Source organism: Pimephales promelas, chromosome 1 (genome assembly GCF_988280905.1).
Source record: "Pimephales promelas chromosome 1, fPimPro1.hap1.1, whole genome shotgun sequence".
Classification (NCBI taxonomy): domain Eukaryota; kingdom Metazoa; phylum Chordata; class Actinopteri; order Cypriniformes; family Leuciscidae; genus Pimephales; species Pimephales promelas.
Window position 1 is genome coordinate 23,056,365 of NC_142769.1, and position 18,695 is coordinate 23,075,059.

The following is an 18,695-nucleotide window of genomic DNA, read 5'->3' on the forward strand; positions in this document are numbered from 1 at the left end:
GATTGGATAATAAGAGAGAAAATTAGAAATTAGAAATGTTGAAACAAGATCAATAGATAAATTAAAAAAGGCAAAAATTGTTAAAATTATAACACATAAAAAATATAAATATGCATTCTGAAGGAATTGGGACATTTTGAATCATAAAGAAACTTTTATATTTTAAACTTTGATTTATTTATGTATATGAGATGTAAAACCTAGGTGTTCTTAAAGTGATGAATAAATAGTACTATATAAATATATATTAACTGCATGCGTTTAAATATTATACTTTCTATCTGGTGTCTAGAATTTGTATCCTGTTATCCCTGGAAGACAGTGTGTGGAAATTAAATGTATCCATTTCAGAGATTCTAAGTGCATTATGCATAGTATGAGAATGAGGTGGGGTGACCAGTTAAAATATAAATTGTGATTTGAACAAGCACATAACATTTATCTTACAATCATTTTATTTAAAAAAAAAAAAAAGATGAAGAAGGGATGTTAAACTGTTTTATTATTAGAGTTTGTTTGTTTTTTTTCCTGCGTCTTTGCAAAGAAGAAATGCTTGCTTTTTCCCCGCAATGAAGAATGCTTTTTAATAAAATGAGGAAATGCTGTTGATAACCAGATGAGATTTTTTAGTTATTAAACTATGAGTTTAATTTGAGTTTTGCAGTTCTCTGAGTGTTCAGAGTTTCAGACACCTCGAAAGGTTGGATGACTGGAGATAGAGAAAGAGGAAGTGGTGCCCTCAGCTCCCCAGCTCCAGAAAGAGGAAGTGGACAGTTCACTTGAGGTGACAGTGACTTTTCCTAAAGACAATTTTGTGTCATGCATTATGGAATTGTGTGCCAGGGTGGATCAAAAAGCCAGACAGAGAGTCTCATTGCAGCCTGATGATCAAACGTATCAACATCAACAAGTCAACTGAACGACAATCCACACAGAAAATAAAGACTTCCATCCACTCACTGCCAGGTGCTGTATTTTTGATCACTACAGAGAACGGTTTCAAATTTAGTTAATTATCATATTAACTTGATTATTGTCTTTAATTATCCACTGGTTTCAGCAATTCTTCATATTTCTTAAACTAACACTTTGAATCTGCTTCCAATAGGGACCAGTCCAGCTGCCCTAATACAGGAAGTTCAAAAACTGAATAGCAATAGTGAGAGTTTGACTCACCAATCAGGTAAAACACTGGGGCTGGATTTAATAGAGATAAAAGCATGTATTTTGTTGAGAATAGATTTTAGATTATTCAGAATTCTCTGGAAAAGGAAATATAGGGCACAAAGTGTCCCAAAGAAACATAATGGTTAGAAAAGCAAAAATAATTGGTCACTCCAGTTCATTTAAAGGTAATTTTCTGGATTCAATAAAAACAATGAATCTAATTTTAACCTTTTGAAACCACATGCTGTCATCACCAAAAGGGTACGAGATATAAATGTTTTATATTTGTCCATGGATCCGAGATTGTGAGAAGATCTCCAGATTTTTTTTTTTTTTAAATAGGTTATGAGCAACAACAAGAAAGTTCTTGAAAATTGAAATATTGCAATCAATGTAGGGCTGCACGATTTGGGCCACAATGATAATCACGATTATTTTGATCACGATTATTTATCACGATTATTTGTTAATTTTAACCAAAATAAATGTTATTGTCAACATAGGCTAATTATAACTGCTTTCACATCCATATTGTGCTACATGCTAATGTACAACTATGTGCATTAAAATAAAACAGGTGCTCTCATTCACCAAGATTCAGTGCATCTCTTTAAAGAATAAATACAAATAAAGAAAACAATAAATAAAATGTAGCAGAACTTCAACAGGGCACTATTTTATATTTAAAAAATAAAAAATAAAAATAAAAATAAAACGAGAAAAATATACAATCAGTAAAAAAAAAAAAAAAATATTCCATAACAGACTGTAACCAAATGAGAACATGTCAAGGCAGAACTATGCATGAAAGTTCGTTTAATGGATGAGTCATTGTTATTGACACTTAAAAATGGAAAATGTTGTGGTACAGTGTTAGTGATTAGTTGTGAAGTCTTACTGCATACATTTAATCTATTTAATCGAATTATTTCTGTTTAATAAACAATAGTTCAAAACAACATGTTTGTATTAGCCTACTGATTATTGGAGTCCATTAATCGAACTTACATGCCTCTCATATAGTAATTATATATTACTAGTATGTATAGACCGATTTACTAATGCTCACACACTCGGTCTCCCTTGTTCACTGTAGCTCGCGCGCAGACACACTTCTCTCTTGCGCACTGGAGGACGTGGAAAAAAAAAGAAAAAAACCTTTGATATCCACAAGTTTCCTACGCCCCATGAGGCCTTGCGTCAAAAGTGGGCGCGTCTTCCGGTTCGAAGCAAACAAAGCGCGACTTGACATTCTTAACACTCGTTCATTCAACAGTTGACAGTCATTCAAGTTATAGCGATCCAAACTAGCTAACGATGTGGGAACACAACCTCAACGAAATTAAAAAGGGTGAAATAACAGTACCTTTACCCTCCGCAGTAGTTGATTGGGAGTATTATAATAACATTATTAATAATCAATACTCATCAAGGCATGGTGACAGACAGTTATGTGAGCTGACAAACAATTAAAATAAAAAATACACACTTAGTCATTGTGCTTTGGAGTTTATTCAAAACTATAAATGAATGTGCTACTTGAATACATTAACTGGCACATTTGGTATTCTGTCAACTCACTCTTTGATCCTGAGTTTAGGTGTAACATCAGTAGCGAACAGCACATGTTGTCCCTGAGCTCCGTAACGACATCTCTCATAAAGATCTGCGTCTTTAAATAGTAAAATAATTATCCGAAAAACAGCTAGCCTCTTCGCTAACTAACACACAAAATACCATTGGAATGCTACTTCCGCCGCCGTACCGGAAGTTTCACCCACTTTATTTTTTACAGGAGCGGCCCTCGGAAACTTGTGGATATGGAGCGGAATGGATGACACATTTTAAATATCGCTCGATCACGTGAATTTGATCGTGGGAAGCCAAAATCGTGATTAAAATTCGATTAATCGTGCAGCCCTGAATCAATGACAAATTGCATTTGAGAAATTAGAACTGGTTCTCTTAACTGCAACTCTATATGGTTATTATTTTTAAGTGTTTAATCTATTTGATTTTGAAAAGTTAGGTTTTCAGTAGGGGTGTGAACCTACATTGTTCTCAGGGTTCGGTTTGATTACGGTTATCATGTAATCGATTTTAGTTCAATTCGATATCACAATGTATTATGATGCACTGCTTCTTTAATTTTCAATTTTTCAGGTTTCAAAAAGTGATGTGTGTGTTTGCCTATCTGGTACAAAGCACATATGCAACAAATGACGTCAGAAAAGCGTCAGTACATTATAATTGGTTATGATCTATTACTGAACAGATACTGAATTGTCCTCATTTGCATAGCAATGCATCATTGAAATGATTAAATTTGATACCGCTAGTTTTTAAGGTGTAAACTTGGCCTCATGGCGACCTCATCGGACAATTGATAGCCTAACGTTTAGACACTGTCGCAAGGGGAATGCCACAGTGTGTCTACGTTCAGTAGCTTCCGTCGTAAAAGTTGTTACCGTTCGGATTTGGTGGTATTCCACCGCATGATAGCCCATATATTCCCCATTCAGTTCATAAACTGCTAAGGCAGACAAAAAGGTATGATTCTCTGGCCAGAGTGGGGTGTGTGTGAAAGTGTATGAATGTGAATGTGTGAGATAAGGTATTCTGAGAGACACCAAGACAATTAAATATCAATCAAAACACCTGTGTTTAAATTTATTAAGTGGGCCCACAGGTTTAAAATATGACTACAGGTTAAAATATGACCTCACAGGGTGAAAATAAAATATGGCCAATAAATTAACGGCCATGGATGTTTTTGGCTAACTGAGTGTTTGAGTTATTGAAGTGGCAGAAAGAAACAGTGTCACACATGCAAAGTATAACTTTGGGAAGGCAGAGAGCAATCTTACCCTGTCCTCCCCATACTTATTTTTTCCTTTTACAGGATGTCATGATGGATCTCATCGAGCAGAACTGATTCTGTTCCAAATGTATAAATATTGTCTTGTTACTGTTTAACATGAAATTTGACAGGTCTCATCAGAAAAGGAAGACCGGCCAGACAAGCAGATGAGTTAATATATGTTGTCACTAACAAAAATAGTTAAGGTCTCCATTCACAGGTGAAAGCAGAAAGTAAATGGTTCACTCCACAAATAGGGTCCAGTGGGTGCGGTTGTGATCTGAAGAGGAATCTTGCAACAATCAGTAAGGTTGGAGAGCGTGACACCTCCATCCAAGCATCTCACCTTAAACTAGCCTACACCAACCAGCCCTGAGCAACCCCACACCAAAACGCCGACAACACAGCCTCAAGTGGGGGATAAAAAGGACGTGCTAGTAACGTACCTCCCTTGCCGTCGAGGGAAAGACCTTACTACGGTTCGCAAAGAACCATTCTGGTGAAGATGGAATGTCAATGGTGCAACGGGATGATTAACACACCTGGAGAAAGACGTGGACCAACTAATGGTTTAAGTTTATTTGTGTGATGTTTATTGATGTTTTATTTTGGTTTAATCAAACTGTATGACTGAGTTTTGAGATAGATCTCATGATTTGATTAATTACGGATTAATTTGAAATAATTTCAGGTAGGAATGCACCGATATGAACATTTTGGCCGATACCGATAACCGAAAATTCTTTACATTTGAAAACCGATAACTGATATATTGGCTGATAAATCTAAATTAAAAGTTTGATAAACTTTGACAACATGTATGCATAAACAAATGGCTACAATAGTGTTCTAATTATAATGGCATGTATATTACAGTCTCAATTATAGTTATAAATGTGCATTGCAGTTTGAGCTGCGCATGCTAAAGAAAAATATGATCGCCAGAATGGCAAAGAATGATGCTAATGCTTAAGAGAACTTAACTGTGCATGTCATGAAGGCTTAAGTCCATAGATGTGTTTTTTCCACAACGTGCTTGTCGCACTTAAACACTGGCGAACAAGAATTCACATCATTCTTTTGCGGGCGTGTTTTTTATTATTCAGAACCATCATGGCAAACCACGCGCATCTCTCAACTGAAGTAAATAATCTATATGTCTATCAGCTCTGATATATCGGCCCAAATTTCCTATTGAATCGATAACGATAACATAAAAAAAAATAAAGAAAGAATAAATAAATTTAAAAAAAGACCATTTATCGCCCGATATTGATGTGGTCAATATATTTTGCATCCCTAATTTCAGGTACACGTAAATTGAGAAGAATAAAATTTCTTATTTCCGTAGAGTATAGGGACTCTAACTATTCATTACTGTAAAAATAATAAATAATTTAGGGACTATTATTGAAGAAACTTTCAAAAAAAAAAGTTTTAACAAGTCTAAGACAGATATCATAGATGCTAAAAAAAATAAAAATAAAATTGTAATAGTCGATCTCTAATGAGAGAGAATAGGTGATAAGTTACTTTGCTAGACAAGGACTGAATAGATAATTGGTTAACTTTATAGTGATACTGGTTTACAGTTTATAGTGATGAATTAATGACTACATTAATTTTAGGTGTTTCCAATTGTTTAAACAGAGAAAGACAAACTTTTAAAAGGGAATTGATTTTGGGAAAAATATTTAAGTATGAATTATTATTAGTTAAAGAAGTTGTGTGATTAAGTGTGATTACTGAAATGTTCCGTTCATGTATTGTCTAATGTCTGTATTTGATATCTGAGAGGTGACTGCGGGTCTAGTCTATTCTAGGAATACAGTAACAGTGCTTGCTTATTTAGCCCGGCTTCCAGAAATGAAATATGGATTTTGTTTTGTTGAGAGAGGTCTTCAACGTATTAAAACAAATTATGTAGACCACAGAGTTAAAACCTAGACCAAGGACAATATGACCCAAACATATTACATTTAAATTAAAAATTATTCTAATAAGTTTAGACATTTTGGAAATAGAGTATTTGCTAATAGAGAAATTCTAAAAAGCTTTCTAAATTCACAACGAAGTTACAGATTAAATGATCTGGATCAATGGATCCGTTATGAGCTTTTCCGCATTGCCAAAACTTAGAGGCAGAATAACTTAAGTTATGCCTATCAGTTAATTCTGGAAAATAGGATTGTAGGAAAATATAGTTAAAGATTAATTGGCATATCAGCAGCTAAGGCTGTTCTCGTGGCTAGAGCTAGTTAATTTAAAATAATGACAATAATTGTTTGAAACAAAATAATAAAATTATTGATATTAGTGTTAAAGGATAAAAATGAATGATTATAGAACGTTTTTTGGTCAGATTTTTTTACAAAGATACTTAAATAGATCTGTCTAGGAAAATAAATTGCCTGCTTGAATTAAAAGCTAACAAACTACGATAAAAAAATGGTTAATCAGAACTATCAGCCTGTTAAAGGCCTAATAGACCAATGCGATTCGAAAGATAGCTAAAGATAATGAAACTGACTCAAGGTTTAAAATTGTAAGGCAGTGTACTATGGTATGATTAGTTTTTACTACAGATAGAATTAAATTGCTGGAAGATAGAATGTTGGGAAGGAGATGAATAAATGAGAAGATGGTATGTGTATGTGATAACATTGGAAATTGGTTATATTACAGCTTAGGATGTTGATTGAAGGAGTATCTTGCAGGTAATTATAAAGTAAAAGATGAAAATGGTTAAATATAACAAGTACTTATATTGGGATCATGCAGGTATGGAAAATTGATTAGAAGAATTAAAATTTAATATGGCCGTTTTTGTTTACGGCCAGAGAGGGGAACTGTGGTGGAAAATTTTAAACTGAATATTAAGCTAACCATGTTTTGACATTTGACCTCATATAACCAGCTGAGTATCTGAGACAATGTACTAAGGCATTCTGCACTTCAGATGAATGTATGCGTGTCAAACACCTGACTGAGTATAAATAACAAATATGGGAAATGCAACTAGACAGATGACTAAGTTAGAAACATTAAAACAAAGTCTCCTCTACCCAGTAACAAAACAGTGTACCTATGAAGAACCAATGAAATTAATGTCATTATGGCATACCTCCATCTGGTATAAAAACTGTTGTATCAGTGTTTTCAGGGGGATTCTCAATGGAATTTGTCTGAGATCCACCGGCCTTGTTTTTACTTGGGAAGTTCTCTGAGTATTGCTCGAGAACTCTCCTGGCCGTAATTAAAAGCATTGAAAGGACATTTGCTCGAGTCTGTCTGTTATTTAAGCTGCGCAGCAAGAACAAGTAAGTTAGAATTATTAGTACCTGTCAGGACGTCGACTGTAGACGCGGCAGGGTTATAGGATTAGTACCCAGCAGGACGTCGACTGTAGACGCGCTGGGTTATAGGATTAGTACCTAGCAGGTCGTCGACTGTAGACGCGCTAGGGTATAGGGTAGGTTTATAGCTCAGCAGGACGTCGACTGTAGACGCGCTGAGGTAAAAGTATAAGACTTGGCCAACTAGAGTGAGTATTATTGTAGAGTAGTCAGGTTCAGGGAAAAAATCCATTACAGACTTTAACTGACAGAGAGGATGCTCAAGTCGATTCAAAGAAGTTTCATAACGACTAAAATATTGCTGCTCCGTGCTATTACCCCCAGTTAAAAACTGACCAGGGCGTGTCTGCAACTGAACATCGTGTACAATACTTAGCTCGACGTGACCTGGAGAGTGCAAGCTTGTATGAGTTTGACGATAAACCAGAAAATTATCGTCTTCATATAAAAATGCTACACAAGGGCTGGGTCTCACTGCTACTGAGGAGCTAGACTTAATGACTTGATGGCTTGGCAAAGAATCCTGCAACCAAGTGAAACTTTTGCATTCAGTGCACATGTAACAATTCCAGACATAGCACTCAGAAAAGCCTGGAAACGTCTTCAGGAATGCTACGCAGCACCAGAGGTAGTTGAAAAAGCCATATTTACTTGACAAGTTCCCTAAGGTTTCAGCGAAATAAAATCTGAAGATAAAAGAGCTAGCAGATCTGCTGATGGAAGTGCAGTGTGCTAAAGAAGACGGCTATTTTCCAGGTTTGTCCTACCTGGATACTGCTCGAGGCATTGGACCTATAGTAGCATAGCTACCTTATGGACTTGGATGAAAACATTTCCATGACTATGGAAAAAATGGGTCTCAGCAGGTTCTAGGTAAAAAGAAGGAAACAGGGTGAGAAGGACCCAAGGTCTAACTGAGACCAAGGACCAGAGCACAGAACTTTTTAACATAATCTATAGGTATAAAATGACTAACGTTTTGACGCACATGTGTCTTCTTCAGAGTCAAACAGTCAATGACAACCACATGCAGACTTTAAAGAGTCATCATCATCAAGAAATTGGCCACAGGCCTAGGTGGGTGTGGTGTAACAATTATCCAATTGTATACAAGCACTCAAGTCTTAAAAAAAGAGAGAAGAAAAAGAAACAAACAATATACCTCAATATATATAAACGCATATAGGCATTAAAAAAATACAGGGGACAGTTTCCACCATTTAAATTCTTTTCCAGCTGTGCTATGAGGCAAAAAAAAAAAAGATCCCAGTTTTAGCCATTTTAGATCTTCTGTAAAGGTTGAAAGTCCCCATCTTACAAACACCAACCCCACTGCAGTTCATAAGATCAATGTCTCCCCAGCAGAGTCAAGCACTTCCAGTGATCCAAATAAACACTGTTCAAATCATCAAAAGCCACATCCACTGAAGAAGTGCAAAGCCTTTAGAGCCAAAGATCTTCAGGTGGCTGTGGCTCAAATAGTCAGGTGGCAAAGGACTGCACTGCAGTAGTGAAATGTTTTGAGTGTGACAGCACCAAACATGTCTCAGCTATAACCTCGTCTCAGAATGGCGGAGAGGGAGAAGAGGGTAACGACAGCAGGGAAGTTGTCAGCTCAAGCTGCACTATGTGGTGCAGGACAAGTTGATGGGTCATGTTCCAAGATATGCCTAGCAAAGGTGTATCACAAGAGCTGCCCAGACAAAGCCATCAAGGTATATATCGTTTTAGATGACCAAAGCAACCGGTCATTGGTGACATCCAGTTTCTTTGACCTTTTCAACATTCAGAGTTGGCCATATCCTTACTTACTGAGAACGTGTTCCGGCACAGAGGAAACATTTAGCAGAAGGGCTGAAGATTTTATGGTCAAAGGACTTGATGGGAAAGTGACAATCCCTCTTCCCTCGCTTATTGAATGTAACAACTTACCTGACAACCGGGCTGAAATTCCCATGCAGAACGCTGCTCTTCATCAACTTCACCTCGTCAAAGTAACAGAACACATAATCCAAGGAAGAGATTTGAATTGGAGGTTTCAGAGTGAGACACTCGAACGGGTGGAACTCTATGTGTTCTGTGACGCGTCTACTATGGCCATTGGGGCTGCAGCCTTTTTGAAGAAGAAGACACTGTTGACATTGGATTTTTAATAGGGAAGTCTAACTTGCTCCTCAATAAGAGCCAACCATACTTAAGCTTGTGCTGCGGTTTGGGCTGTGAAAGTGGCCGAACTGATTCACAATGAACTGGACTTGAAGCTAGATTCCATAAAGTTTTACACGGATAGCAGAGTGGTCCCTGGATACATTCACAACCAATCCTACAGTTCCTACAGTTCTCCTCTCCTGATTGATTGCTCCTGTCTTCCTTGCTGACTGCTGTGAGTTAATTTGCTGTGAATTTGTTTGCTTCGAGGCTATAAGCTCCGTCTAAGCCGTGTATTAGCGCCGTGTATTGTATGTGACCTTCACAAACATACATACATACTAACAAAACAAAAACAAAAGCTCTCCATCACACCAAAACCACCCATATCTTCCACAATCCAACCATTAGATATTAGGCAGTAAATAGTTAAGGTCATTCATATTAACAATTGAGAATAAAAACAAAACAAAAAACAACAACACAATAAAAACATATACACATAAATATATTTATGTATACATATCAAACAAGAAGAAAACAGTTGCAGCTATGCAGACGAGACAAGACAAGACGAGACATCTTAAACTGGTGAAAAGAGGTGATCTAAAAGACTTAGGTAAACCATTCCAATCTGAAGGGGCCTTAATTATTAAGCTACAGTTTATGTTTTTTTTGTTTTTGTTTTTGTTTTTTGTTTTTTTTTTACAATATAATCAATATGAGGTCTCAAAATAAGTCGGGAGTCTAGCCAAAGGCCCAGATATTTAAACTCATCAGCTTTCATTAAAGGTGTACCATCCAGGAATTTAAACTCAAAATAATTATTTTGCTTATGGAGTGCAGATCTGGTTGCAAAAAGCATGCTATAATACTTATTTTTATTCAATAAAAGCAGATTAGAAGAGAACCATGTTTGAATATGACTGAAATCAAGTTGAAGTAAGGTTTGAATCTTAGATATATTGTTTTTAGATGTATATAACTGTGTCATCTGCATATAGATGAATCTGACAGTCTGAGCATATTTGTGGGAGATCAGTTATAAAAATAGAAAATAAAAGGGGTCCTAGGGAAGAACCCTGAGGGACACCTGTTTCCATTTCATTAGGCTGGGAGAAAGCCGCATTAAAAGACACAGTTTGACATCTGTAATGAAGATATGAATTAAACCCATAGAACAGCTGATTTGGAGAAACCAATAGCATACTGTATACTGTAGTTTGTCAAGAAGAATATAATTATTGACCATGTCAAACACCTTAGTGAGGTCAATAAAGACTGCACCAGTAGACTTGTTTTATCTTGTGCAGAAAAAATGCCTGGACACGACGACAACGCAGTCCTGAAGTGTCAACTAGTCTCTCCCCTTTCTTTCCCTTTACCTCTGTACATATAAAACATTATCAGGATAATTCTAGTTCACGTGGCTACTGGACTTGATAAATGATTTATTTTAAATTTTTTAGGCCAGTTTGTTGAGGGTTGGTTTGTAAAGGACCTTTGAATATATTATAAGGACCTTTGAATAAAGGACCTTTGAATATATTCAAACGCGTTACGCGCATACCTATAGACTGAACAACACGTGATGCGCATGTGCACACGGTCTGCATTTTCACGGGTTTGTGTTTTTGAGGTTTGCGCAGAGATAAACATGGAGATAAACCTTTTTTTTTTTCATTTCCAAAGCTTGCACCTTGGAATCAATTTCATGGTTTGCGTCAGGCACTGTTTTGTGCGGATGAGCAGGCCGGAGCGTGTTGACTGTTTTCTGTAGAATGGTCTCGTGTTAGTGGCCTCTAAGTTAATAACTAATGATCTTTGCAACAGAAGTGAACCAATCAATCAAAACTAACTTTAGCTGGACAATAACTTTATTCTAGAGCTGCTTTTCCTATTATCACTGTAAAGCTTCTTTGAAACAATCTATATTGTTCAAAGCGCTAAATAAATGAAGGTGACTTGACTAGACACACACACACACGATCATTGGTTTCACCAAATATTTTTTTTATTAAGACATTGAGCAGATACAGCCAGCCACTAGCCAGCCACTACACAGTACCTCAAAGAATAACCATTTAGCTTATGTTCTTTGTTATGAGTCTGTCAGTCCCCTAAGCATATACATCTGTCTTTGGTTTTATAATCTGTACAATGTACAAGCAATATCTGACACAATATCTCTCTGCATAATGAATGTTAATAGTTAGTCGCCTACATGTTGTGTAGTCTACATGGAAAAAGTGGACACAAGGCCTGCAGCCACATTAAGCCGTACTACAATGTTCATTACATTATCATGATTGCCTTAAATTATTCCATATTTTTAAGGAATTGGTTCACAACAATATGAACACTATTGTAGATCAAGACTCCAAATGCATATATGTAAATTACAGTAGTTCCCCTTTTGTCCACTAGGTGGCAAGAAATTCCAAGCTAAATGCATTACCACGGAAAACCACAACACCCAACATGTGGACACACTGAAGGGTCATAGGGTTGCATGAATGCTTCCCGTCTGTTCTGTTTATGCTGGCTTGGCTTTCATTATAGCTAGATGAGACATTCTCTTATATTGAATGAAGCATACAAGGTTACAATATGGAGCTCTTTTTTACGGTCATTAAAATAAACCCAAAACTGATGACAGAATCGATGGAAGAGGTCAGTTCTAAACAATTACAGATGAAAGTTTTTGGAATCATAACCATATTGCTTTACATGTTATGACAGTTGGTTGAAGACGTCTTTTAAGTCCAGCCATTCAAACACTGTTGCTTTCAAGTCGACTCTTCTGTGCTCACTGCAGGTGTGCCGTGCGGCTACGTAAGTCTGTTTTTCTGAGGGGATTTGCTGTCTCTGGTGAAAAGCGAGGCACTGGAGTGAGGGGGGCAAGGGCTAAGCCTTTTCTTTTGTTCTTTTACCTGTTTCTGAGTATCTTATTGCCTTGTATTATCCAAGATACTTGTAAAATCCATTCAGGGAAATGGAAATAACTGCAGATCACCTGAAATATACCACCGAAAGTAATTGAAATAAGAAGAAAAGTGGGAACACGGTATGGCAAAATTATACAGTATGTCAAAAGTTACTAGTCGTTCATGTGTTACAACAAAAAATCGTTTGGACGTTCAAATGTGAAGAGCTTTAATATAGTGAACAAGTTTTATGGAATGCTGAATACCTTTGCGCTTTAAAACAGACACTGTTTTGTCAGTAAATAATAATTGTCCAGGTTGCTTTTCATCTTTTTTGCTTTGAACTGATATTTTCTCAGCTACTACAAAATAAAAAGTCTCTCAGAGGACTTTGGGTCATAGGATTTACTTAGCCTACTTTTTCAAAGAATTGAGTTTGATGAATGGCTTTTCTTAATCGAATGACAACCATCCCAACTGTTAGGAACTACAAAGAGTTTGTGGAAATCTGATAGTGCTCATAAATTCAATGAAAGTATGCCTATAATAGACTTTTATGACCCTCAATGATTCTTGAAATGAGAGATTTAGCCCAACTAATCTGTAAACTGATGTTTTGTATAGTCTGGTTTAGTTTCATCCCACGTAGCCTGTTTGACTTCAATGAACTCAATGAATGTCTTTTGTTTATTTACTGTGTGCCCTTCAAACGTCACATTTACCATGAGGTTTTTTATTTGATTGGAGAGCTATGATGTGAAAATCCATTCATGACACTATATCCTTTATTCTGATATTCATTCAGAATATGTGTGTGTACAGAATGTGTGAGAGAGTTTCTCTGCAAGATATTCCCTTTCATTTGTTGTGGAAATTAGTGTATGGTGTGCGTGTTTCAGGGTGCGTACAATGGGTCATGGTTATAATAGCTAGCAGAATTTGAGAGCAGACACTTTTGTCAGTTCAGTATTTTAATTGAAAATCGAAGAATTGGCCTATATTTAGGAACGTTACAAGCCTGAGGCACTGCAACCTGATTCAGTGCTGTTAGGCAGACCCCTTTCCTTCCCTCCTTGACAGATTCATCGTTTTCAATGAATGGATGTGATCCAAGACCTCCTGTGCAACATGAGAGTCAATGTCAGAAAAGGTGGAGACCTTTTTCTTTAAAAAGAGACAATTGTCTTTTTATGTGTATGCGGAGGAGGCAGTGTTTGATTTGGCACAGATCAGGATGTGTTCTACAGATTCATGTATAAATGTACAGAAGCACAAGAGGTCAATGACCCCCAGAGTTATATATTCAAAACTTAAATCTTCATTAAATATTCACCACATCATTATACATATGATCGTACATAAATTGTTGTATTATATTAATATAATACATTTATCTTACCGGTAACACTTTACAATACGGGTGCACTAATAAGCATTAATTCATGCTTAACTAATGCACAGATAATACTGAATTAATGTGTAACTAATGATTATTTAAGCTATCCATTAATGACTACCACATTAGGAACTAATTAAGAGTATGTAAGGTTAATGTATTAGTTCATACATGAATTGTTATTAATTAAATATGTAATTGTGGATTAATTCCATAATAACTCATTTTTTTAACTAATAGTGTAAATTAATATGTTAATTACCAGAATGAGCCAAAGCCTTGTATTTCAACTTCCAGATAATATGACAGGTACACTAATATGCATTAATACATGATTAATTACTCCATTGTTATTGCAAATTCATGTGCAAATTACTACAATTACTAAATTACTAGTTAATAATAATGTGCCCCAACAAGTAAAGTCATAACATAATGATACCTTTGCAAATCATTAGCTAATGATTAATTAAAGTATACAACCTCAAGTTGAAGTGCATAGCTTTGATTAATTGTGATAATTAAGACATTAATTTACACTATTAGTTCATAAAATATGTTATTAAGGAATTAATACACAATGACACATTGAATTAATAGCAATTCATGTATTACTTAATTTATTAATCATATAGACTATTTATTAGTTGCTGATGCAGTAATCTTTAAATAATGGTTTAGTTCTTCATGAGTTATACATTAACTCATGATTATCTGTGCATTAGTTAAGCATGAATTAATGCATATTAGTGCACCCGTATTGTAAAGCGCTACCATCTTATCTTATTTATCTTATTTCTGCTCCTTGCTGCCTTTTAAAATATGCTTGATTTTTAATTGAAAACATCGAGTGGATGGATGGATGTATGGATGGATAGATAGATTGAAGACTGATCAGAGTTAGTCAAAGAAAGCTTACTGACACACTAGACATGTGTCTTTCCTTGTTTTTTTACATTCTTACTGGGTGGACAGACTGGATTTCAGGGCACTTCCTTGACCCAGTGCTGGCTCACAGCTAATTGAGGAATGAATGAATTCCTGACTTCCTCTTCCCCACTGCCAGGTGGTGCAGGCAGAAATACCACAAACATTGTCATTTGACTGTTGATCTGGACGAAGCAGGTGGTCAATAAAATATGAGGTCATGACAAGACAGTGTGTCATCAGGAGTTGTTGGCATAGGTGAGAACGACACAATTAGTAAGTCCCTTTGAATTGAAAGCTGGCGGCTTTAATCATGGGCTCTTCAGGAAAGTCTCTGTCGCCATGAAATGGAACTTATTTACACAGTTTCCATGGAACTACCCGCTGGATTTATTGGATTCATACTTTTTCCCTTAAATCAGGGAATTTAGTTTATTTAACCTATTCTGTTTTTTTTTTTTTCTTTTTTCAAGGTTCCTACTACCGCAAAACAATGTCCGTCTGTGTTATAATAAAAGAAATGTTTGAAATATGTTTCATAAAAAATTGCTCTGACCTTCACATTACATCTGTTTTCAAAGTCTATTTAGTTGCAAATGACCTGCAAATGATAAATAGAGGAGTGGATTACAGAACTTTCAATAACCTTTAAAATGTTTTCTTCAGTTCGCTTTAATCCATTGCAAACCTGGCTTTACTTGGAGATGAAGCTGGGGCTGCTAGAAATATACCGTGTGCTGGATGATCTGAAATGGTCATGAACTTTTTCCTTGATGAACCTGCACTCAGACTTGAATTAAACAAGTTTGAAATAGAGTCTGTAAAACAGATGGAAAGCATAGGGGAGGGGGGAGGGGACGGTTTTGCGTTAGGGAAAGTCTTATTACCTGCGTCATGGGTTTTCACTCACAGAGAAGGGCTGTCTGAAAGTAAGCATTAGAGCCCCGCCATCTCCCAGGATTCCAATTGGGAGAATTGTTCATATGGAATAACACAATGTTGTGTGGAAGACATGGCTCAGCTCATCGTTTCTTGAATCTTCTCCACTCAACCATTCAAGTGTTCCAAACATCTTGTCAGTCCATTACCAAATCACTCATTGGTGTGAGAAAATAACAATCTCGTCTCTCGCTGCCTTTTCATTGCAAAGTTGTTCAAAGCGGAGGAACAACTGGCTTTCACTTACATCAAGGGCGTTTCTGTCTGCGTCACGGGGGTTGGTGTTTCCATTACCTTATACTTAGAACACCAGAGCAGCCACACTACCTCATGAGCCAGACCTTTGATTGATGTGCCTCAGCCTATAGTGGTGTGGATTTGTGGTTTGCAATACTGTATATAATATTTTGTTATGAAGTTGGACTCAGTTGTGAGTTGTGACCTCAGAATTTAACCTGACTGACACTCTAAAAAAGCTGTCTGTTTAGATTCAGGTCCAACTTTGCTGTAACTTTAAGACTTCTGTGATTTGAAATGGTTTGTGGTGATCATATTTTCCCATTTGAGATGCATAACAGCATTTATGAAGAAAAAACATCTTTCATAAACATATTTCAGATTTTCCTAGTGAACAAATTACTTTCCATTAGCCACCCCAATAAAGCTATTTTTCGCTTATGTCCAAATATTTAGGAGACAAAAAAAAAAAAAAAAAAAAAACTGAATATAGCTTATCCAAAAACTCTTCTCTCTCCAATTCTGCAAGACAAAAACAGTTTTCCGGAAATGTAGGATCAGTTTTGTCTTAATTTGCCATATAAAATTAGCTTGATGCGATTGGGTAGTCAGTGTAATTAACTGTACCCTGAAGGTACTGTTTATTACCAACAGAAACTCAAGAGTGGAACTGTGCTTTCCATGAGCTTGGCTCATTCCCTCAGATTTCTGTAACCGAACCTCGCAAATAACACACTGTTGTTATACGTTAAGTATCAACAAGACAGCAGTGTTTCCCAAACACTTGAGCCCCTGTCGAGGCCTCTGTGAAGAAAAAGAGGGGGTTCGTTTAACAACTGCATAAAGGACTTCCCCTAATGTTTACAGGTGCTATTAGTTGCACATGTTAACAGCAGTGACTCAGTGGGCGGGAATGTTTCTTTTTCACATTTTATTGAGTATGAAAAGGCAAGTCAAAAGGTTAGAAATTATGGAAAATGATGAATCCGTTGCTTTTGGAAGAATCTCTTGTAATTTGTTTTGGGGTGTCCGATATGATAGATATGAATTTCTATATTTTCAAGACACTCAGATGAGAGAGAGCGAGTAGTGGTCTCCAAGTCTTCAGTAATTGCATGAATGTCAAACGATTCTAAAAATGCACGTTATCTACAGAAGTTGAGTATAAGTTCACCAGGATCCTCATTTCAACAAAGTATGATGCTACTTATGCCTTCACATAATTCGCTGTATGTACTATGTGAGATAGCCTACTGCTTAAGCAAGATGCTAGAAACCCCCACTCCAGCTTTACAGTAAACCAGCTTTATATCTGAGTTTCTGGAAGCCCATTTTTACCGCAAATCATGCTTTTGTAAATTTTAATTGTGATATAAAAGTCATAATTATGACATGGAAAATTATGACATTAAAATAAAAATTATCAATAAAAGACATGACTATGGTTTGAAAGTTGAAACTGATATGACCAGTGCTCTAAGTGGGCTGGTACGGCACTTCACGCTTTTTCATCACTTCTCACATGCATACCTGCTCTCTAAGCTGGTAGCTTTTTATTTTAAGTGTAACAAGTTTTGTTATTCAGGGAAGAAGAAGGGAAGTCCTGCTTGCCACATTAAGATTTAAGCGAATAGTTTGAAAGCTACATACTGACTTATTTTCACATAATTAAAGGATTAGTTCACTTTAAAAAAAAAACTTTTGCTGATAATTTACTCACCCCCATGTCATCCAAGATGTTCATGTCATTCTTTCTTCAGGCAAAAAGAAATTAAGGTTTTTGATGAAAATATTCCAGGATTTTTCTCCATATAATGCACTTTACGGGTAACCAAATGGTTCAAGGTCCAAAAGACAGTTTCAGTGCAAACTGCAAACTGTTCAAAGGGCTTTAAACGATTCCAGATGATGAATAAGGGTCTTATCAAGCGAAACGATCGCTCATTAAAGCTGCAGTCCGTAGCTTTTCCTCTTTGTCGCCATCTCTGTTCGAAATCTGCAATTGGAGTTATTCGCAGAATTATCATCTTTACGTGGGTTGTAAATTGGCATGAAACAGCGCGGAAGAACACAGTGTTTTGAGGCGAGTGCTGCTGTCAATCACCGCGCTGTGTGGATACTGTCAAACAGAATCACAGATTTATTTTTTGAAAGTTTGAACAACATAAGAATATTCACCAGAAAATGTCTCCTGAACAAGTAAGTAACATCCATTTCGTTCTGATCAACTAAGGGGGAAAAGCATTCGACATGATAAGCGTCGTTAGATTTAATCAACGCGGTTTACAGCAGCAACCTTGCAAATTATAGCCTACTTTGTTCTCAAATTGTTCATGTTAACAACATCAGCATTGCGTGACTAATGTTAAATTTAATGTTTTTTATGGTTTTTCATATTCTCCATAATAGCAAAACGAGAAAGGCAAAACAAAGGAAACTCCATAACTGTGTGAATTATAAGAAAACGTACTGTTACACGATTGAACTATTGAAATGTCTTACTTGTTCAGCAGAAAAAAGCAGTCTCTTCTTCCGTTTTGAACCCCTTCAAAACACGGAGTTAACGCACTTTTCAAAAGCCCCGCCGATGTTTAAATCCTTGTGTTCGCATGAGACGGTTTCTTTCTCTTTCTCTAGACACCTTAAATCCGAAGTACGAAGTCTTTTGGGTTTTATAACTGCTGAATCTCCAGTTGACACTGATGATTGTTGTTTGGATCTTTCTGGATGCCATAAGT